The sequence below is a fragment of the Myxine glutinosa genome, chromosome 7 (assembly GCF_964187855.1).
Source record: "Myxine glutinosa chromosome 7, kmMyxGlut1.1, whole genome shotgun sequence".
In the NCBI taxonomy this organism is placed as follows: domain Eukaryota; kingdom Metazoa; phylum Chordata; class Myxini; order Myxiniformes; family Myxinidae; genus Myxine; species Myxine glutinosa.
Window position 1 is genome coordinate 60,865,762 of NC_136267.1, and position 23,344 is coordinate 60,889,105.

Consider the following 23,344-nt stretch of genomic DNA (forward strand, 5'->3'; position numbering starts at 1 on the left):
TGTTTCGAAACGAATTCATCAAAAAAAGTGCACAACTTCTTTTGCCAGTCGTACACCATGTTAGGATCTCCTGGAGAAGTGCCGTTTCCTCAGCAATGTTGTTTATGAAGAGCTGCTAACGACATACAGGTGTGTACATGTGGACAATTCTTATTATTTATTTATTGATTGAAGAAAAATTGTTACGAAAACATTTCATCAAAATAAGTGCACAACTTCTTTTGGCAGTCGCTACACCATGTTGGGATCTTCTGCCCAAGAGACTTCTTCAGCCATTGTCAGTTCTACGTGGCGGCCTGTAGGGTTGGCAGATCCAGCAGCCTCCGCATTCTTGCCCAGGACGAGGAAACAAAGAAGAAGCGCCGTTTCCTCTGCAATGCTGTTTATGAAGAGGTGCTAAGGAGATAAAGGTGTGTACAATGTACATGTAGACAATTTTTATTATTATTTATTTATTGAAGAAAAATTGTTTCGAAACGAATTCATCAAAAAAAGTGCACAACTTCTTTTGCCAGTCGTACACCATGTTAGGATCTCCTGGAGAAGTGCCGTTTCCTCAGCAATGTTGTTTATGAAGAGCTGCTAACGACATACAGGTGTGTACATGTGGACAATTCTTATTATTTATTTATTGATTGAAGAAAAATTGTTACGAAAAGATTTCATCAAAATAAGTGCACAACTTCTTTTGGCAGTCGCTACACCATGTTGGGATCTTCTGCCCAAGAGACTTCTTCAGCCATTGCCAGTTCTACGTGGCGACCTGTAGGGTTGGCAGATCCAGCAGCCTCCGCATTCTTGCCCAGGACGAGGAAACAAAGAAGATGCGCCGTTTCCTCTGCAATGTTGTTTATGAAGTGGTGCTAACGACATAAAGGTGTGTACAATGTACATGTAGACAATTTTTATTATTCTTTGTTTGGGAGGGAGATGGGAGGGTGATGGGGCAGGGTGATGGGGCAGGGTGATGGGGCAGGGTGATGGGAGGGTGATGGCAGGGTGATGGGAGGGTGATGGCAGGGTGATGGGAGGGTGATGGCAGAGGGTGATGGGAGGGTGATGGCAGAGGGTGATGGCAGAGGGTGATGGCAGAGGGTGATGGCAGAGGGTGATGGCAGAGGGTGATGGCAGGGTGATGGCAGGGTGATGGCAGAGGGTGATGGCAGAGGGTGGTGGGAGGGAGATGGCAGGGTGATGGGAGGGTGATGGGAGGGTGATGGGGGGGAGATGGGAGGGTGATGGGGCAGGGTGATGGGGCAGGGTGATGGGAGGGTGATGGGGGGGAGATGGGAGGGTGATGGGGCAGGGTGATGGGGCAGGGTGATGGCAGGGTGCTGGCAGGGTGATGGGAGGGTGATGGTAGGGTGATGGGAGGGTGATGGCAGAGGGTGATGGCAGAGGGTGATTGCAGAGGGTGATGGCAGAGGGTGATGGCAGAGGGTGATGGCAGAGGGTGATGGCAGAGGGTGATGGCAGGGTGATGGGAGGGTGCTGGCAGAGGGTTATGGCAGAGGGTGATGGCAGAGGGTGGTGGGAGGGAGATGGCAGGGTGATGGGCGGGTGATGGGAGGGTGATGGGGGGGAGATGGGAGGGTGATGGGGCAGGGTGATGGGGCAGGGTGATGGGGCAGGGTGATGGGAGGGTGATGGCAGGGTGATGGGAGGGTGATGGGAGGGTGATGGCAGCGGGTGATGGCAGTGGGTGATGGCAGGGAATTAACATTAACGAATAAAATTTGTAATGTAATAATTTGTAATAATTTGTAGTAATATAATAATAATAACGAATTCTGCTCTGTTTCCATTCTGTTTCTATTTGGTGATATGCTTTGCAAACCTTTTTTTTTTTTAACTATTTTAAAACTACAACAATTCGAACATGGAATACATACTGACACTGCACTTTCAGGTCTCCTACAAATCCTACCCTGTCGCCTCACCGTGGCGTAGGAGTGGCAATGGTCAATGGCATCGAATGTCATGGCTAGCAAAGACAGGGAGGTAAACTTGATTTAAATTTGGCAAAAAAAAATTTTTTTTTTTTTTGGCAAGGAACGGGCACCCACGTACGGGCACGTCCTAGTATTTACAATGGGTAAACAGCAACCTATTGGTCGTGGTAAGGACACGATACTGGCTCAAATCCAGGGGAAGGCAGGCAAGAAATGTAGGCTACCTTTGAATGACGAGTTGTATCACATTGATAAAGGTCACTCTTTACTTTTGCCACCATTGTCGGAGGTGGTCGGAGGTTATGTTTTCACCCCTGTCTGTTTGTCTGTCTATCTGTCTGTCTGTGTTTGTCTGAGAGCAGGATATCTCAAAAATTTGTGGACGCATTTGGAGCGAACCTTGGTGGGCAGGTTGGGTGTGTGACAATGACTAATTGGTTCGTTTTGATGAAGATCTGAATATGCATCCAGATCCTAGGATATTAAATTTTTTAAAGTGATTCTTCACCATTGAGAGGTGGGGCCAAAAACGACATACATCATGACATTTTTAAAAATTGTGGACTCGTTATGACAAAACTAGGTGGATGAGTTGGCTTGGTGACAAGAACAAGCAGATTCGATTTTGGTTAAAGTCTGGATCCAGATTCGGCGTATCGGTGGGATACAAAATGTAAACTGTTCAACCTGGCAGAGGTACTAATGGAATAATGCTCGAAACCAGATGTAATGCAAATTGATAACATAGACTGGGGTTATGATAACTCTGTGCATGGATATTTTATCATTGCGGATTTAATACCAGGATATCCTAATACTGATAGGGTAGGTGCATTTAAGTATGAGCTGCACTGTCAGGATAGCTGAGTGATATGCGAACACACCTGTGAGCTGTCTAGCCTGGGATAAATGTCAGCTAAGCTAAAAACTACCACCCTGGAGTTTCAAATACAGGGCAAGGCACCAATGCGTGCCCCATGCATTGGATGGGCATTTAAGTCGGATGACCCGTCTGCCAGTACTGGTTGTTGGTGGATGTCAATGATCCAACAGTCTCTTTCACAAAGAGTATGAGGAATTTATCAATGGCATCACTGGTCAAATCCATGTCTAAACTGATGGTAGCAAGTACTCTGCTCTTCTCAGGTATTTATTTGCATTTTTATGGATGAGTCATCAAAAGGGGATTGGCAATTATCCCGAGACCACCAGGACCTTTATTCCATCCCTAAAGCCAAAAATGGGATTTGAAAGAGGACAATTTAAGGTAAACTGAACCGAATAGGTGAGAGGTAAAGGTGCGTATTTCGACAGCAGAATGCCCATCTCCATGTCCTTCGGTAACCTGTATCACCTGCTGTAACTTTCTGGCAAGCGGTTTAGTGAAATTTTATCGGAGTTTTTTGGAATGCTATCTGTCTTCAAACTATTTATACCAGTAGTCTTTCGACAGTCAGAAAAATGGGAAATACAGCTTTGTCATTTATGCTATTAAACTGAATTCAATGGAAATGTTTTCATAATAAACATATACCCAAAAATATGCATTTAAACATAAAAAGATAAATAAAATAAAATAAAATAACAATGCTACATGCTGCATGCCCCTTCCCTTATTTAGGGATTGGATTACAAGTGTCTGGAACTGGAGCTTGTCTTAGCTTTCAGATTGTCTGTTTTAAAATAAAATTAAAACCAGCTTGCTCATGAATGACCCTCAGGAAGAGTGTATTCTGTCTGCTCTGATATACATGTGGCACTACTAGTATACACTTCTTGGTTGTCTATGCAATACTCCCACGCAACTTGGGGATGGGCACCTGAAAAATTCCATCTATAAAAAGGCCCCACGCACATCCTCCCAACCAATTTTTTTTTCTTGATTGAACAAATCACATCGAAAAGTATTGCAGCCACCCACAAAATATTTAGCAAGTGTGGTGTAGACACCTGGGCAAGATTTGGAGACTGAAGATAAATGAAAGATCTCAACTAACTGCTCTTTGGCAATAGGCCTCACGAGCACAGCTCATTGTCATCCAACAGGATGGCGCAGACTGCAGAGGTGGCGCACTTGCCTTTCGGTATGTGGAATCTGGGTTTGAATCTTAAAGGCGAGTGTGTTACCTCTGCAGTCTGCACCATCCTGGCAGGTGACCGGACAATCTTAAAATGAATATCTCATCCACGATGGTGACCATGAATGTCAGGCTGTATCTAGGATGTTTCCGCAGTAGGAGGCAGGAACAAGGTTCTCTTAGGATCAGCTTCGTCTATTTAGCCAATGAGCCTCAAGTTGTTTGGCATGCTAATGAGTACCTCCAAGGAGGAAACGTGACCCATCAAAATCTCACTTGTCCAGGTCAACAATAGGACCTTGTCAACAACACTGATGGTCTTGTCTGCCTGTACCTCGTTGCCATTGGCAACGTGTTATACTGTTTCTGACCGTGGTGATTAGCAACACAAAATTGACTATGGACTGCAAATACATAATCTATTGTGCATCTCACCCGGAGAGATCTCCCTGTAGCTAGGGCGGCTTGGCGGATGTCTGGCTCATCGTCTGCCGATTGGAGACAAATAACTATGTTTATTACCATGACATACTGTGGGTCATACTAACGGCATGTAGAAGATGCTACGATGACCCAGCATGTTTTTGAAGTAAAAAAAAAAAACCCAATGTGATGTTCCACGCAGAGACAGGATCAGTCATGTCAAAGCAACTCCACAGAAAGGATTAGACTAGGTGGTTTACCTTTGCCTTCCCAGCAATAATCAAGAGAGGAATTTGGAAACTGTCCAGAGCGGAGGCGATAACTTGCATCCTTTTCACAAAAGATGTAAGAAATTGTTCCTATCGTGGTGAACACTTCCTGATAACAGTTTATGATTCCTACATTTTATGGAACGTCATTAACTGGAAAAATGGAAAAAATTATGGAAAAAATGCACCACTGGAATAAATTCAATCTTCCCTGGGCCTCAACATCACATACGCTGTCTTCTGGACAGACCATCAATACTGCTCTCATCTAAGGGGTTGGTGCTCCTGCTTCATACCCATCTCTGCGGAATCCAAAGCTCTAAACATCATTTGCATTTAGAACAGAAAAATTGAAGCCCAATGCCTGCTGCTCTCATCACGGACATGTTGGTGACCTCTGTTTTATACCACCTCCATTCTGGTCTTTCTCCCTCTACTCCCTATGACCCTCCCCACTTCCTTCAAGTCTCAGATGTTCTTGCAGCAACCTACTCCTCTTGGAACCCAAAATCGAGACTCGCTGCTCATCTCCATTCCTTGGTTCCCCTCTTCGACCACTCGTAAAACCTGATTACTGTTCAATCTCACCCTTCCCTCCAGAGTTTCAACTTCACGGAGTACCATCATCTGAGGTATCTCTACATTCTGACGAGTGATCTTTTCTATCCTCAATTACCCCCCTCTACCACTCCCCATATACCTGCAGGTTGCTTTTTTTCTTCCCTCTTCCCTTTCCTGTCATTCCCTCCCTTGTTGTGTCTGCATGATGTTACGCTGCTTCACATTCATTGTGATGTCTTCTACCATCTGTCACCTCACTCTTCCATGAGCTGAGACCTTGCATACAAAAAAGAAAGACAATAAAACATCACTATTTTGGATACAACAACAAACAACAGGCATTTTAAGGCCATTTTCCCTGCTAGAGCGGGGGTTAGCCTTGCGGGCCCCATGACAATCTTCTCCATTTTGCCCTATTTTCTGCATCTCCCCTTGTTAACCCCCTTGCCCGCATTTCTTCTTCCACCATCTTTAGTCATGTCTTTCTCGGTCTTCCCCGTCCTCTACTTCCTTCTACATTCATTTCCATCACTCTTCTCAACCAGTCACTTTCATCCTTCAACACATGACCAAACCATCTCAACCTGTTCCTCTTCACAGCATCCATCACAGGCTCTATTTTTGAATTTGACTATTGATTTTGACTAGTTATTATTCAAATATAATTTATTAAATATAATTTACTATTATATTTTGATTTTGACTATTGGATATGTTCATATAATCATTCAAACACTTTGGTCGCGCTTTGTAGATGTGGCTAAAATATTTTATTTACTCTTCCCGTACCCTCATGTGCGTGCATCAGGGAGATGATACCAGTCACAAATGCTCTCATAGCAATAAATTCTAGCCAAACAGGTCTCTTCACCATCGCAAGGTGTTGTTGAAGCAGCCCTCAATTCGTGCAGGAATTTGGCCAGGCTGCTGGTGCCGGCACACAACGACTACTCTTTTCAAAAGGCCTCCAGAGATAGGGAAGGGGGTCAAAAAAAATCAGCAATGAATTGCTAATACACAGGAAACCCAGCTTCACGTACCCTCACAAAGAAGTGGTTTCAGTACCAAGTAAAGACTCGTCATGTTGTTCTGTGTTGACACAAGTAACTGTAGCGAGGCTTCTTTGGCCGGGTCGTGCCTCGTTGACGCCCCAGTTTTAAAAAGACAAAGTGACCAAAGATCAGACAGTGTGAGCTGCGACCATTAAAACCATATGTTTTGACGAACAGAGCTGTCCATTATCTCGAGGGTCTCGCATATTGCCAGGAACATTCTGGGTCAGTTTTAAATTATTTTATTTCTGGAACAAACGATGAACTGGCCACGCATAGTTTTCCAACAGCAGATGCCAAAAGTGAGCTGGCACAGTTCATTTCTTGCTTCCACTGTATATGGTCGGCATAATTTCAATTTTCCACATGCACATCAAGCCAGGACGGAGACGGGGGAAGAGGGGGTGCTATTCATCCGCCAAACGTGTACAGCACTGTTCATGGAAGGCTTGATATATTTGCGGTCAAATTCAACGTTGAACCAACAGCACAACACACGTAGAAATGCCATCCGAGCAATACTTGCCACACCCAAAATGGACGCTCCACTCCCAAAGGCGCCAACTCAAAAGCCTCGTCCACTCACCATTCTTTACTGATAAGCTGAGAATGTCATTGGCAACTGACAGGTATTAAGAATACTTTGGACATAAAACAAGCTTACAAGTTATTATTGAGTGTTGTGACAGAGAAAGCATGAGCGATCAATTTTTTGTCAATCACCTCCACCACTAGAATGGGTGTATGGTGAGAGCGTCCACTCTGAGTGTGGGAGGTTGGCGGCTCGAACCCCGGCTGAGTCTTGCTAAAAAAAACTTTTGAAATAGCACGTGCTGCTTCCTCGCTTGATGATCAGCATTTTAAAAGAATAGAGCACGGAGAAACATCCATAAGTTTGGCAACCAATGTGCATGCTTTGACAGGCCTAAAGGCATCCTTATGCACTGACGTACAAGCTAGTGCAGTAGACATATTGTCAAGTAACTTATACATATATTTATTTATTACGAAGCTCTTTAAAACCACTCATGCACTCATATAAATGTTTAGTAATTTATAGGTAGGCTAGAAAGATGAAATGTTGCATACTCATGCAACTCCAGGCCAATATTCCTGGAGGGGAAGGGAGGAGGGAGAGGTGAGATCACGAATCTATCCTGAAACGAAAAGATGGACAATGCCACTTCTTTCCTGCTCACAGATGGTCATGTTATCAAAGGCGGTGGGTGGCATGTCACGTCATCATAATCATATATATGCACAATCGTTCCCCAAGAGAGCTGACATTTCTAGGTTTAATAACGGTATAATTAAAGTGTCTGAATTTTTGTCGTTTATGGATAACTAGCAGAGTAGCTGCCCTACGGGTGATCTTGTTCCAAGCATGCAATAGTTCTTCTGATACATACCTATCTTTATTTGGGCAGTGTATAGGCAACTGTCAGCTGCCTCATTTGCTCCCGGAAAGAAAAATATATAACCCGGATTACGTGCAGGAAGCAAAAATATGCCTGCTGCTTACAATTCAAAACACCTCACAGTACTGGAAAACACTGAGACAGGAATACTGTACTGAAAAGAGTGGGACTTGTAATACCCTCTCCGACCTGGAGATGGCGCTACATTATACATTTACATCGATAATTTGCATTCCTCCCCCTCCCCACCCCCCAAGACCACCGACAAAGATAAAAACACCCATACACACTACTCAGGGTCATGATGATCCTATGTAGCAAATCTGGATGTAATCGGCCCAGAACTGTATGACACGCAGGCACATAAACACCGGTCCGTGAATTACAGTAAGGATGTAGAGTGAGTAAGTGGTAGGAAGTTGTAAACATTTATAGTTGCTGTGGTGTACAGTGGGTAGTGTTAGTGCTGATTTTAAGTATTTCATGTTTACATATATAGTGAGACCTATGTGCCAGGCACCCTGGTTATAACAGACATTCAGGACACGTTTTTGCCAATGCATATTTTCCTTGGATTCATGATCGACATTGCTGGAAATCAACCCGGATATAAAGAAAGATCGCTTTGTCCTGGCAAGTTGAATGCACGAGACAGAAGGGCCTATACGTTGGAAAATCCTGCAAATACAGATGTGATTGCCAAAATTAATTATCCAAAACATCAAAATAAACAATCATTTTATTCTTCCCTGCAGTTTGCGTGTCCGAGAGACGGAATTTAGGTTTACTGGAAATGGAATTTATGCTTCGCAGCAGCGTTTTGTCGCTCTAGTAAGGCACGCCTTCTTCAAAATTAGTCATACTGTACTGCATTTATCATCGAGTTGGAAATTGAACCTCGATCAGATATAGAATAGCTATCTCTCTTGCATAGGGCCTATTACGAAATTGTTCCTAATCAAAATCCAATCAACGTATCAAAAGGAATGATGCTAACTTAACATTCTGATAACTCAAATTGGTTGTTTCTTGGAGCAACAGACGTGCTCCAAGAATATGCAATTATAGTTTGTTTTCCGCTTTGGTTTAAAGTTCCAGGTCCACCCATAACGTTTGTCTTTGACTTGTAGGATGCACCCCAGCATGTGCTTGCAGTCGGTAAGCATGCCACATTGAAATATTTTTACAGAGCCAATAAGAGAGGAGCACCTGCCAAAGAAAACGATGAGTTTTCTCATGAAACCAAACTGCCAGCCACGCTGCAGGTGGAATTAATTTTACATGCAATCAAACATGGGAGAAACATGCATGTAGTTCATGACGTCTTTCGGCTCTTCCCAAGCAATCCCGCAAATATTTGGCTGTGACTGCCCCTTTCAGTCGTCTCATTAGCCAGTATTTCATCCAAAACCTTTTTTTCCCCATCGAGGTTGTTCCTTCTGAAATCTGAACCACAGTTGTTGAAAGTACAATCAACAATGAAATGTTTGAAGTTTTTGGCCTGCAGACCGGTCACATAAAAGCCACAGCTGCGATGCCTGTAAAGCCGCTAGGCTGAGTTATAACTGACATCCTCTGCTTGTCGGTGATGAATGATAATCTGGATGAAGCTTATAGCTCAAATGCAACAAACATTTGTTTGACTATAGTGTTCGACTCCTGTGGTTGAGGGCACAATTGGCATGTGGTTCATGTGCCAGCATGTTCACTCAACCCGACATGTCTGTGGTCAGAACGACAACTTTTCGCAAAACAACCCATTCTCTTGTGTCAATAAAGTGAACAGAGAAACGTCCTGGGATAGTTTGCCGATACTGCGATACTTTCAGGTAGAAAACAACGGTCATTCACCTAATTTGCCAACGCAAAGGACCCAATTTGATACCTTGTCAGAGGCAATGAGGGTCGACGCAGGGTGTAATCTGTCCAAAGGCCAAATTTGGTAAAATTCACAAATTGCAACTTCAGCACACACAACGCTGTACAGAACGGACAGTTGGCATTTAGGGTGTGCTCCACAATGCAGCACCACGACAGTTTTAGTCGGACCTAATTTGATAGGGAATTCAACCCAAGATGTCAAAGTCACAAATTAGCTCAAGTTTCTATTAGCCTGTAAAGTAAATAAAGACAGTTTTCTTCCTCCAAGTTGCTACAGTTTATTAATTTTTTTTAAATCATATTTTTATTAATTTATCATTTGTACTGAAAAGCGCAAAGAATCTCATAAAAATAATTAATACAACAACAGGTGTTGCTCTTTATCAACCAATGAAGGTCAATTGCTGCATACAACTATTATGTGGGGTTGAGGGGAGTGGTCGAGTCGACAACAAAACATCACCTCGAACTGTCCGATTCAGTCGAGTATTTGATAAAATCGGAGAATCGTGTCCGACCGCAATGATATGTCGATGGACCACCAGTCATAGCTGAGATAGACCACGTGCTCCTTCAGACAGCCGGTCGTCCTCTGCGCAGCACATGGACACAGATACCCCCATTGTATTCCTCACGAGAGAATAATAATTTAAACATTTCACCAAAATGGATGTGGGCATCAAACGATGCACGAAGACCCATGAACTGTCTGATTGCACGAGACGAGGCGGTGTATGGATGCAAGCAATTGGGTCAGCTGGTCTGAACGTTTGTGTTGTGGGCGAAGAAGATGAAAAAAAGAAGAAGAGCAAAAGTTTGCTTTGAACGATTACTCCCCTTTGCAAACGTGATCAAAACGACAAGTTCGCGCCAAAGTAAACACAATCGAAGGAATATTATTTATTTATTTTAAGCATTCACAGGATTAATTAATTACAGCCGTGAAGTCGTTACAAAACGTGCTCTTGGGGATGAAAGGGGAGCGGCATTATTGCGATACGAATGAAAACCACGGTGGTTAGTGGTTACACGGTGGTTAGTGGTTACACGCTTGTGAGAAATTAAGCAAGCGCAGGGACTCACCGAGCGGTCTGCTGGGTTCTGGTGCACAGGGAGCCCCGGGCGCGGCACTCCTGGCGCTCGCTTTTCTCTCGGCCCCTATATAGCCTCGCCAATGGGGTCTGGGGGGCCCCGCGAGGCGCGAGGGGGCCACTCTACAACGCCGGCTGTTTTGAGTGCGCGCTCCGCACGCTCATGTCATGTGCGCTCCACGTCGCTCGCGCGGTATATTTAACCCCGCCCCCACCCCGGGAGGGCGTGGCTCGCAGACACCGTTCGCTGGGTTTGTGCGAGTCCGAACCTGCCCGCGTCGGGTGCTTCCTCAGGCTGGAACCTCGCTTCCCCGTTACGTGGCATCGCTTTAAGTATTGGCTTGTGCGCGTCCCATCCTTGTTTTGATTCGGCAAAGTTTGAACTTCTCAAAACTTTCTTTGGAACAGTCCAAACCTTTTGTCTGTACTGATGCTGTCGTACATTTTGAAACTCGAGACGAGTTGTGAAACATACGAAACGAAACTTATTTGTGACAACGAAACTTACGAAATATTCCAACTTTACAAGGCCGTTGCACAATCTGATTACTTTGACACTGTATGCGACTTCCAATGCACTTAACGGCCCAAATTATTCCCACCTTTTGGGGTCGCAGAGGGAAATCTTTCGGCCCAAGTCTTTCACGAACTGACCGCAACCTATGCCTGACGTTCGACTGAAGGTGGCAGGGATTTTTAAGTTGTTGAGGCTGCCGGCGATAACTCGCCTACTCTTTGCGAGACCGAGTGAGGCTGGGACATTTCACATCAATTCTGCTGTTATTTGGACACTATGGGACACCTGTCTAAAATAACGGTCAAGGTATTCGGCAGCACGAGGTAACCTGCAACAGCAATTCGACAGTTTATAGTCAGGTCGAAACTCTAACCCAAATTAGACAACTCCAAGGTAAATTCACCACCTGTGCACCATGTAAGCCACTTGTTTACCTTAAACGTGACACTATGTCGAACTAGAAAGGCACTCGGTAGAGCGCATACCTCTGCCAGGTTTAACAATTTACCTTTTATATCCACTGAAATATCGGATCTGGATTCGGACCTGCACCAAAATCTAATCGACTTGTTCTTGTCGCCGAAACAACTCGTCCACCAACTTTTGTCAGAACTCGTCCGCAACTTTTTCAGATATCGTGCTATATATAGTTTTTGGCGCCAAATCTCAATGGCGAAGAATCACTTAAACATTTATAGTATTCGGATCTTCACCAAAATCGAATCAATTCTTCCTCGTCACCTACACAACCCGTCCACCAAGTTTCGTCGGAATCCGTCCACAACGTTTTGACATATCCCGCTGACAGACAGATAGACAGAGAGAAGGGTGAAAACGTAACCTCAGGCGACCTTCGGTGGCGAAGGTAACACCTGCTTTTCTCCTGCTATTATTAAATAAATAGTTTATTAATAGCATCTTACCAAATTCACAAGCAGCAGTAATTATTGTGGAGACAGGTTGCACTTTAACCTTGTAATAAAAACAGCAAAGACCTCGTTCTCCCTACCGGGTGTGAAGAATGTGTTGGAGCTGCGGACGTTGTTCCCCCAACGCGAGCAGCGAGTGGAAAAGCTGACTGCGTACTCGTCGGGTTGCCCGGCTTCGCTTTCCTACTTGAGCAAAATCAAAACGGAAAAAGAAGGCAACGCCCTGTTTTAAAAACTTCGCCGATGTGGACGTGATTCAAATGCAAGAGCAGCATTCCAAACGGTACTCACATGGGCATGCACAGGCGACTCTTATTCGAACTCGATGGTGAACGGGTCATGTTTAACAAGATATTTGTGAAAAAAAGAAATAGGAGAATTGTAGCCACTCATGTCAAAGCTAAAGAGGAAAATGCCAGGGAGGCAATTATACAATAATATACAATAATTGCCTCCTCGGTGCACGTATTACATACAACTTAACTCTAACGTGTCCCTGATGCAAGTGTAACGCTATCCTACACGAGCACACGGACCAAACTATTCTCAACACATCATACCTATGGTCCCACTCCCTCCCCCCTCTCTCTTCCACATCACATAACAATATCGATAATTATTATATAACAATACTTAAGCTCTGCAGCCCATCTGTTTCTTTGAAGAACTCGGTTTGTCAGTGGGCAAACTGTATGGACGAAATTGCAAAACCGAAACCATTTGTCCAATTGGTGGATGCTACGCCTGGCAGCTCTCATTCATTCTTCGCTCACACGGAAAGAAAATCAAATGAAAAGTGGTCTGGTAGCAATATGGGCACAGAATTAATAACCTACAGTTTGAGAGAATGGTCCGGCAGGATGGTAGTGAGAGCACTTGCGTTTAAGCCGGCCTAGTCTGGATTAGATTCCCAACTCGGCTAGAAATTGTCGGACCTGGTGCTGCACGGGTAGGATGTGGCATCACAAAGTGTGCCTTCCCTCGGATGGACGTGGAGCTGGGAGTTCCGTGGTGAGTAGACAAGGTATTGCCGGCAGCCTCGACATTCTTGTCATCTTCAGTCCAATGTCAGGCGTGGCCCAGTGGTTCATCAATTCATGAAGGACCGGGCCAAGTGTACGTGGGGGAAAACGCCATAAGATTGTTTTTTTGGAAGCAACAGCAAAACTAGGCCAAACCTATTTAGTTTTACAGGTACAGTATTTAAAAGTAGATTAGTTTATCATCTTCTAATCACAAATGTTTTTTTCAATTCCCTGTTTTCTTTAAGGACTTAAATGTCTAACATCTATGTCCTATGTGTCAAAGAGGTACAACCTCCTTCACAGGCATGAGCTCCCCATCATGAGAAACAAAAATATACTTCACAGGAAAACTTTTGGCATGATCAAAGACATCCCTTGTAACAAGCAGAATAAAATATTTTTTATTGGGATAAGAAAGGTGGGAGGTGTGCAATCACAAGCACGTTTCTGCTGTTTAGCCTTGGTTATTCAGGCATGGTCCTTTTCCGACAATTGCTGAACAAAAGTTGTTTAAAGAGGCATCACATTTATGCTTCAACACCAACTGTGCAAGAACAAAATGAAAGTAAACTAGAAAACAGAATTTGACGCAAATCCGTTAATGGGTGTATACCTCCACCCACGTTACATATTGTCACATCAGCAGCGAGTTATCACCACAAGCATTGGACGGATGAGCTGAACCAGCTTTAACCCCCGAGGCGATCTCCCAATCTGGCGGTTATGACGTGAGCGGGATGGAAGAAACACGAACTTGCGTTTAACTTCACGAACCACACGGGTTTATTCCGAAACCCAACCAAGAACGAAACAACAAAAATGTACAAATAGTTATTTACAGCAAAATTAAGGCGTGGAATGAAAATAACAAAAATAAAGCGAAGGTAAAAATGCTAACTTGAAGTACCTCCATACGGACACAAACACGCACGCAGGGTAAAGTAAGAAAATAACAGTTTACTCTCTGACACTTTGCTGGCCAAAAAATGGATTCTGTTGGTAAGGACGGCAGCTGTCGAAGCCCGCAGCCACCAGGCGGAAAACCTGCAAAATGGTGACGACGTCAAACGCCGAAAGCGCTTGGTATCGAGGCTGGTGGCAAGCACGTAGACGGCCCTCTTTCTTTTCTCTTCCTGTTTCGGGAAGGACAGCGTGGCCTCCAGCTCCCCGAAGAGCCTAGCTCCCTCACGATCGCCACACAAAACACTCTCCTCAAAGAACACAAAAATTGCAGAGCTTCTTCCCCAGAACCGCTTACGTCATCCGTAGCATCACTTGGGGAGAGGGAGAGGGGGTGGGGGTGGGGGGGGGGGCATTCTGCCGGCCCCGTTTCCCGCCCATAGAACCATTTTTGGTCCGCCTCTCCTGGGCGGGTCTTTGCAATATGTGTCCATCGAGCATGAGTACTAGCCGGCTGCTGTTTTGCTTGGCCAGCAGTTGTTTTAAATGTTAAGGATGGCCACCAAGGGTATCACAAACAGGGGACATTAGCCTTAAACCCGACTGCTAATTAACACTGTATCATCCCTCGTATGATATTTAATCATACGAGGGATGATACACACAATCTTAAGCTACATTTTCCCTACTTAGTACATTGAAATGCTTCTACACGTCACACGGTCCATGCTATTTCCTATTCAATCCTACCTTTCCTACGGGTATTCTATTAACTACCCCATAAACGTAACAATATTGTTATGTGATGTGGAAGGGGTGAGGGGGAGTGGGACCATAGGTAGGATGTGTTAAGAATAGCTTGGTATGTGTGCTTGAGTAGGATAGCTTTACACTTGTATCAGGTACACGTCACAGGTAATTTGTATGTAATATTTGCATTGAGGAGGAAATGATCATCACCTGTAAGGAAGTATATGGTAAGGTTGTATTGTATGGACCTTCTGTACAGACGAGGCCAACTGGAGCGATTGTGGCACATAACACCAATGGCACATGGAAACGTCATGGGCCTTTCTGGACAAGACGGTGGAATGAGTTGTGGAGTGCTGGAGAGGGGCGGGGCAGCCTGAAAAGTGGCACCACCCACTGGCAGCGGATGACCAATGAGATGGACCCTCCGTGCTGAACAGCAGGCCCTAAGGTCAATAAAGAGCCTCATCCGCACATGCAGGCTAATAAATTGGGGGCTTCCCACGGATCAAAAGAAGACATATCATCTCTCTCTGCTTAGTCACTCCCTTGGTACAGACCGTTTGAGAGACTGCCATCGCTCCTCTCGTCTTCAGTCCTGTGCCGCACCAGCCTACACGGTGCCGTTGTCCAAGACCAGCTCATGCCAACACAAGTCCTCACCTGTTTTTCCATTCATTGAGTGAGTATGGTATTTTTGGTGCCATTTTTAAAATGAGATATCGCCCGCCACAAAGCCTTTAAGGCCACTCGAGGTGGGGGCTACACAAAGGAAAGTATACATATTAGACAGAAAGGAAGAATCTGTTGGCATTTCTCTTGAATTGAGGTAGTTTGGGATAGAGGGGAAAGGAGGGAGCAGGTAAACTGTTCCAGAGTGATGCCGTGCACGGAAAAGAAAAAACGACAAGAATACCTCATGGTCTTACTCCTTGGTACAGATGCAGTGTATGGATGGGAAGAAACTGCCAGACGTGAAGAGCGACTGAAAGTATGCTGTACCAAACTCTGATAGACTCTCAGAGCACATCCCTTGGTAATATCTGCAGAAAAGGCTCAAAGAAGCAACAGAGCGGCAGACTGAGAGAAGTTCCAGGGATGATGCCAACTCCTGTCCCACCAGAATGGCAGCACATCGCTGGATTCTGTCGAGATAGGTGACAGGCCGGAACACCAGCCCAAATATGGTAATTATGACAGGATGGACAGTGGCCTTATATAGATGGAGCATAGCAGCTTGAGTAAGGTATCGCCGAGCATGAAATAAGCAGCCAAGGAGCTGGGAGGCTCTTTTAGCTATACCAGAGATGTACTTTCCCAGCTGAGGTTTGAGCTGATATCCAATCCAAGCAGACGGATAACAGGAAATTCCTGCAAAGGTGAAGAATCCATAAGACAGGGTTGGACAACAAGGTGATCTTGAACTAGACAGACAACAAGTGGGTCTTTTTTGGTTGAAAGCAACAATCTTTTCCACAGTTGATTACACTCTCTAGGTCCTGATTGAGAATGGTTCTAGCATGGTCACGGGTAGGAGGAGACAAGGTTCCTGGGTAGGTAGTATATAGTGTTGAGTCATAAGTGTAAATGCTTAATTGAGAAAGAATACAATCAGGCAGAACATTGATATATAAGAACAATATTGGACCCAACAGAGACTCTTAAAGAACACCAGCATTCGTATTATGGACAGGGAATGACTGCCCCTCATGTACCACAGAGATTTGACGATTTGCAAGAAAATCAGAGATTGTATCAATACATTTTCCAGAGATGCCATATAATTTTAGCTTATGAATGAGGTCCTTGTGTGACACTTTGTCAAAAGCCTTCGAGGTGTTGAGAGCAAAACCCTGGCTTCTCCATGATGATCCAAAGCCCTATACACATGTTCAGTGATTAGGGATAGAACATCACCAGTAGACCTTGACTGTCGAAAGCCATACTGAACATCAGTTAGGAGATTGTGGCTTTCCAGATGAGTCATGAGTTGTTGTTTTATCAAGGACTCAAACACTTTGCTGATAATGGGTAGAAGGCCAACAGGCCGATAGTTAGAAGGATCACATTTCCCACCTTTAAAGCCAGGGACTACAGAAGCAGGGCCGGATTTACAATGGCTCCAATGGCGCCTCGGCACCAGACCCACAATCAGAAGGGCCCCATAATGAACATGATAGATCCTTTTAAGTGTCGGGAGAGTGGGGCACCTTGAACACAGGGGCATTTTGATCCACAGTCCTCAATTCCATTAGTATAACCCCCTTCACAAAGATGTCTCTAGTGTATGGTCAACAAATGGTAAGTCGGTAAACTACTATAGTCATTAGCACTTACCTTTTGGTTTTGCAAGATTACACATTTGTTTGATTTAAGATGGCCGAAGTAAATTTCAAAGGGTAAGTTCTTCTTTCTCTAGTACGATCGATGCAGCGAAAACTTGGGTCTGTCAATTTAAACCTGCAGTGTAAGAAATCACGCTAATTATAAAGTTATCAATTTGTGATAGTCTCTGGGCATAGAAAGTGAGCATGCAATTTTGTATAATGGTATTACATGGGGCACCCTGAACCTGCAAATATGGTGCAGGTCGAACCATGGTTCAAATTGCCCCACCATAGTGATATGTATATTTCTTACCATAAAGATTTTTAAAATTTCAATGGTTCCCCAAATGTGGGCCCACAAATTTGTTTGGCACCAGGCCCACAAGAGGTTATTCTGGCCCTGCACAGAAGCCTGCTTCTAGTTAAGTGGAAACAAAGTTTGACCGACACAAGCAAGACAGTTTTGAGAGAACAGAAGACAGTTCAGTTGAACACATCTTCAAAGCAATTGCAGGGATTCTATCTGGTCCAATAGATTTTGAATGTCAAGCCTTTGAATAATCTTAGCAACTTTCCTGGGTGTGTTGATGATAGTGGAAAGCCTGGTGTCAAGATGGGAAGGACAAACATCACTAGAACCTCGCCATATATTTGAATAAGAATTACAAACAGATTGTGCATACTGTCGCTTCGCATTCTCGAATACTCGTTTACAGTGGTTGCTCGCAAGGTGAAACAAATGATGCACCTCACTCGAGCCAACACGACGATAAGGTTTGAAAGAGTGATTGCGATGGGCAATAGCAGCATAACAAGCCAGAGTGAACCATGGCTGTGAGTGTGGTTTCACTTGGTAGGTCTGAGAAGGGATAAAGAGGTCCATTGGAGATCTCGCGAGATCTTGGAGACGGCGGCAGGGATTCTCGAAGCTCCACAGTCACACGGTCTCCACGTTTTCAAAGTTGAGTCTGTTCACAATTGTATTTTGTCAAAACTGTATTTATCTTTTGGTGTGTGAGGTTATAGTGTGCAGCTTGGAAGTTTCTCGGTGTTTATCTTTCATAAATTAATCGTCTGTTTGCCGCGTCGCGAGCAAGGCCTTTGCCACGTCACGAGCGATTTGAAATCGAAGTTAAGTAATTGTTCCCATTTGTATTTTCGTTATAACTGTATTTATTTTATGGTGTGTGTACGGATATTGTGTCCCGAGGAAGATTTTCGGTGCAAATCTTTCATACCTGTATTGAAAATCGTGTTAATTTGTGTCGTGTCTTGAGGCCTTGTACAGTGTACAACCTTGAGGCTTTGTTTTTCTCTCAGCGGTCCGTCGTTTGTGATCCAATAACTTTCGTTCTCTGTTTTCCCAGTCTTTTCACCCCAGAGCCTACTTCCTTGTGTAAATCTCAACTAAAAAAACAAACAAAAAAACAAACATTTCCTTCTCTGTTCTTATTCTTTGTTCTCATTCGTTTATTCATTCTTATTCGTTCGTTCGTTCTTCGACCACGTGTTTCTCCCCCATTTCCCCAGATAGTTTTCACTGTTATTAACCTTCAATGTTTACACTTTCCCCTCAAGTTCTGTATTCCATCATATATTATAACACCTTTTTCTTCTTCTTCTTTAAAAGGCTGCTTTCGCCTTGCTCACCAAATCTATTCATCCCAAAAAAAAATTCCATCTCCTATAGTGCCTTTTTTCTACATTCCCTAAACTCTCCTGCACTCCATCCTCCATCCAGCGTCCTTAAACGTATTGTTGCGGATATGAGGATTGCATTTTTTTGATTGTGTGTATTGTAGTGGTAAATTGTTGTGTAACATTGGTTGGATATGGCCCCTCCTGCCTCCAGAGTTGTGTAAAGGTAAAAAGGGCGTCTCGGTAGTTAATTCCATGAAGCACCACATTGAAGGACCCGATAAAACCCTTGTTCAGTAGCTTATATCTTATTATGTGTTTTAGGGTAAGGCCTTGTCTTCCATTAAAATAATACTCCATTGCACCGAATCAATTAAGAATAGCTCCCCCTTCAATACTTACATTTCCCAGCCAAACTCTCCATCTGCGGGTAAAGCAGTTCACAAGCGTGGGGTGCACGCCCTCTCATTTCGCTGCTATAGTGAATATGTGCTCCGTGCTCTGTTTGAACAGGAGGGGCGGGGTCGCCCGGGAGAGGCAAGCCCAGGGCGCGCCACGAAGGGCGGGGCTGTTCAGCCCCATGCCCAAATAAGGAAACAAGCCCGTGGCTCGCCACGAGGGGCGTGCCGTCGGCGCCATGCCCAAATAAGGAGACAAGCCCGTGGGATTACCATACAAGGTCACGAAACAGAGCACGGGGAGGGTAGGGCGGTACCAAAACCGAGGAGGGCGTGTCAGACCCGTGCTGAAGGTTTGGACAGAAGGGTGCGACGATCGCTGGGACAAGCTACACCAGATATACGGCGGATGAGTCCAGGTGCGTGAGAGGGTTGGCAGTCCACCGGGAGAGAGTTCAGAGTTGCACCGGAGTTGCGTGAGAGATACGAAAAGCCTTTGACAAAGAGCCGCTTCAACCAGCCCTGTTTCAAACAGCCGCGTGAAGCCCTGACGGGGCAGCGAGTGACCCTGCCGGCGTGCGCTGTGAAGCCGAATACAAGGAGCTGCCGGCTCCTCGCTTCCCGCCCGGAGTGGACCTGCTCGCTGTGCCCTGTGATCCCACCTGCTCATCCCTCCAAACGATTCCTACCCTTCCATCCATTTGCGTACGTGAGTTTGTTCTGTTCGTGCTGTCCTGGGTAGTAAACTAAGTCAGTATAAGCTAGTAATTTGCACTGTGTTACCTGCTTTTTCATGTCCGCTGTAAATACCCGTGACTGCTCTTTTTGCTTATGTGTGTGTAAATAATAATAAACCCCATTACTCTTCTGTACGTCTTCTTCTTCTTCCTCTTTGCATTCATCGTCTTAGTCTTTTCCCCATTGAATATCTGTGGCGCGATACGGCCAACGTTTGGGTGAATCGGGTTTAGTCGGGGAACAACTGTTCGGTCGCGGAGCCTCCGCTCGGCAAACATACCATCCTTAACCGCGTACCGTAACAGTATTTTTAACTCGAAGGTCACAAGAAACTCATTTTGCAATAAATGTTCGTTTCCCATTAATCGTACACTTTCTAAAATCCAATCTCACCCCTCCCCTCCAAATCTTCCCCATAACTCCTCCCCTCCAAATCTTCCCCATCACCCATCCCTTTCAAATCTTCCCCCTTTCCCCTCCCCTCCTAATCCTCCCCATCACCCATCCCTTTCAAATCTCCCCCCTTGCCCCCTCCCTCCTAAACTACCCCCTCACCCCTCCCCTCCAAGACTCCCCCTCACCCCTCCCCTCCTAGACTCCTCCCTCACCCCTCCCCTCCAAATCTCCCCCATATCCCATCCCTTTCAAATCCCTCCCCCTGTCCCTTCCCTTCCAAACTCCCCCCTCGCCCCTCCCCTTCAAATCTCCCCACCCTCATTTCTTCTCAATTTCCCCCCTCTCACTCCCCCTCCTCAAAGCGTCCTCCCCACTTCTTCCCCCTTCCAACTCTCACCTCCATCTCCCCCAACCTTCTGCCTCGCTCTTCCCCCTCCTCAAATAACACCTCATTGTGCCTCACCCAATCACCATCAAACCTTTTGTCCGCCCCATCCTTCCCTTTCTCCGAGCTATTCTGAAATCTCTGACACACCTTCAACAGCTCTCCCTACCTCTTCCACATCTTACCCTACCCCTCCTCCCCCCTGTTCTGTATCCGATGCTCCCCCTTCCTCTTCATTAACGGTATGGACCTCAAACATCCGGGGCCTTCGTTCAAACTTAACTGATCTCTCCATGCAGGTTGCTTCTGTCAAACCAGACGTGATCTGCTTAACAGAAACTTTCCTCCTTCATGATGTCTCTGATTCCTTTGTATCTCTCCTGGGTTACTCCCTCCTCCGGTATGATAGACCTGAGCCTCGTCCTGGAGGTGGGGTTGCTATCTTTATCAAAAACTCTCTTCCTCACTCGCCCTGCACTGCACTCTCTCCACCTCATCCCCAGGAATACCTCTGGCTACGGCTTCCCCTTCGCTCCCACCTCTTGTTCATATGTGTGTTGTACCGTCCACCAAACAGTGATGACTCCATCTACATCTCGCTGTCTGATAATATGGACCAACTTCTATCTACTCATCCCAACTCTCTCTTCCTCATATGTGGTGATTTCAATTGTCACCATGCCAGTTGGCTGGGTGTGGGTACCTCTCTCACCAGCCATGGCTCCTCAGCAAAGGACTTCTGCGACTCACTGGGACTGACACAATCTGTCAATTTCCCGACCCGGATCTCAGTCAACGGAGCATCTTCTCTTCTGGACTTGGTTATGACTAACTTCCCTGAAAATGTCTGCTGCTCTTCTTCTGCTCCAATCGGATCATCTGATCATGTCCTTGTTAAAGTGGACATCTCTCTGACCATTCTCAGGGAGCCTGCTCAGCGTCGACGAGTCTGGCATTTCACTCAGGCCAACTGGCATGGTCTTCAAGCAGCCATCAATCATCTGGACTGGTCTCCCATCTCTACCACCTCTGACATCAACTCATCCTGGGAATTCTTCCAAAGTAAATTGCTCTCTCTCATGCACAGATTTATCCCATCTCGTCTTCAGTTGTCATACCCTTCCTCCCGTCCATGGTACACGGATTCTTGTGGTGAGGCCGTTGCCCAGAAACAACTTGCCTTAGTCTCCTGGAAAGCAAATCCAATGGAAGGAAATCTCATTTCCTTTCACAAAGCCCGAAACAAGAGTGTGTCCACCCTCAGGAGAGCCAGGAAACAATATCTCTCCGTTCTCAAGACCGAACTCTCTTATCTGTCTCCCTCTTCCAAATCCTGGTGGCGTCTGGTCAAATCTGTTTCTGGTGTTTGTTCCCCCTCCATCCCTTCCCTTACCTCAAACGGCTACACAGCTGACTCCGGACGTGAAAAAGCTGAATGCCTCAACTCTGTGTTTGCCTCTAAATCTTGTGTCCCAAACCCATCCCTCTCTGTACCCACCATACCCAGTCGTACCCAGCTGCTCCTGGACTCCGTGTCCTTTCCTCCTGACAAGGTGGAAAAGTTTCTGTCAACCCTCGACTCTGATTTTGCAACTGGACCTGACGGCATCAGCCCACGGGTCCTAAAATCATGTTCTTCCGCTCTTTCACTCCCTCTCTCTGTTCTCTTCACCCTCTCTTTTTCTCAAGGTCAACTGCCATCTGCTTGGAAATCAGCCAACATCACCGCTTTGCACAAAAAAGGTGCAAAAACAGATCCTAGCAACTACAGACCAATCAGCCTTCTCCCAATTATCAGCAAAGTCATGGAATCCATCATTGCTTCGGATATGAAATCTTTCCTCTTCTCCAATGGCTTGATCTCTGATCATCAATTTGGTTTCAGACCAGGTCACTCGACTCTGGACATGCTGCTTCTGCTGTCTCAACAATGGATGGAGGTCCTCAATGCCAAACAGGAAATTAGAGCTGTCTCCCTCGACATATCATGTGCCTTCGATACGGTCTGGCACCCCGCTCTGCTCACCAAACTCTCCTCCTTTGGTATCCATGGAAATCTCCACGCATGGCTGGCGGACTTCCTCTCTAGTCGTCGTCAATGTGTGGCCCTGAATGGGTTTCTCTCATCTCCTCTTCCTGTTCAGGCTGGAGTTCCCCAAGGCAGTGTTCTGGGCCCTGTGCTTTTTCTGGTCTTCATCAATGATCTCTCTGACTCTCTTGAAAATCCTCTCTATCTCTTTGCTGATGACTCCACTCTCTGCCGCTCCATTCCTCATCCCTCAGATCGGCAGTCTGCAGCCTCCTCACTCTCTGCAGACCTGGACAAAATCACAGACTGGGCAAACAAGTGGAACATGTCTTTCAATCCTGACAAATCTCACACTCTTACGATGTCTCTCCGAAAAGACCGACTGGACAACCCTCCCATCTACCTTCTGAATAATCCTCTCCAATAAGTTCTGTCACTCAAGCTTTTGGGTCTCACTATCTGCCATGATCTTTCCTGGGAGAACCACATTTCTAAGCTGGCCTCCAAAGCCAGTCGCCGACTGGGCATCCTCCGTCGTGCGAAGTCCTTCCTTGGCACACCTGAGCTCCTCACCACATACAAGGCTT

General features: G+C 45.5%; 1 protein-coding gene across 1 annotated transcript in view; it reads right to left on the reverse strand.

Annotated features, from left to right (window-relative positions):
* Positions 1-12,348, reverse strand: part of LOC137431281 (uncharacterized) — a 129,752-nt gene extending 117,404 nt beyond the window's left edge. The window contains exon 1 of the mRNA XM_078781814.1: positions 12,252-12,348. The gene's annotated coding sequence lies outside the window, so the exon portion shown is untranslated. The remainder of the gene's footprint in view (positions 1-12,251) is intronic.
* Positions 12,349-23,344: the final 10,996 nt, after the last annotated feature.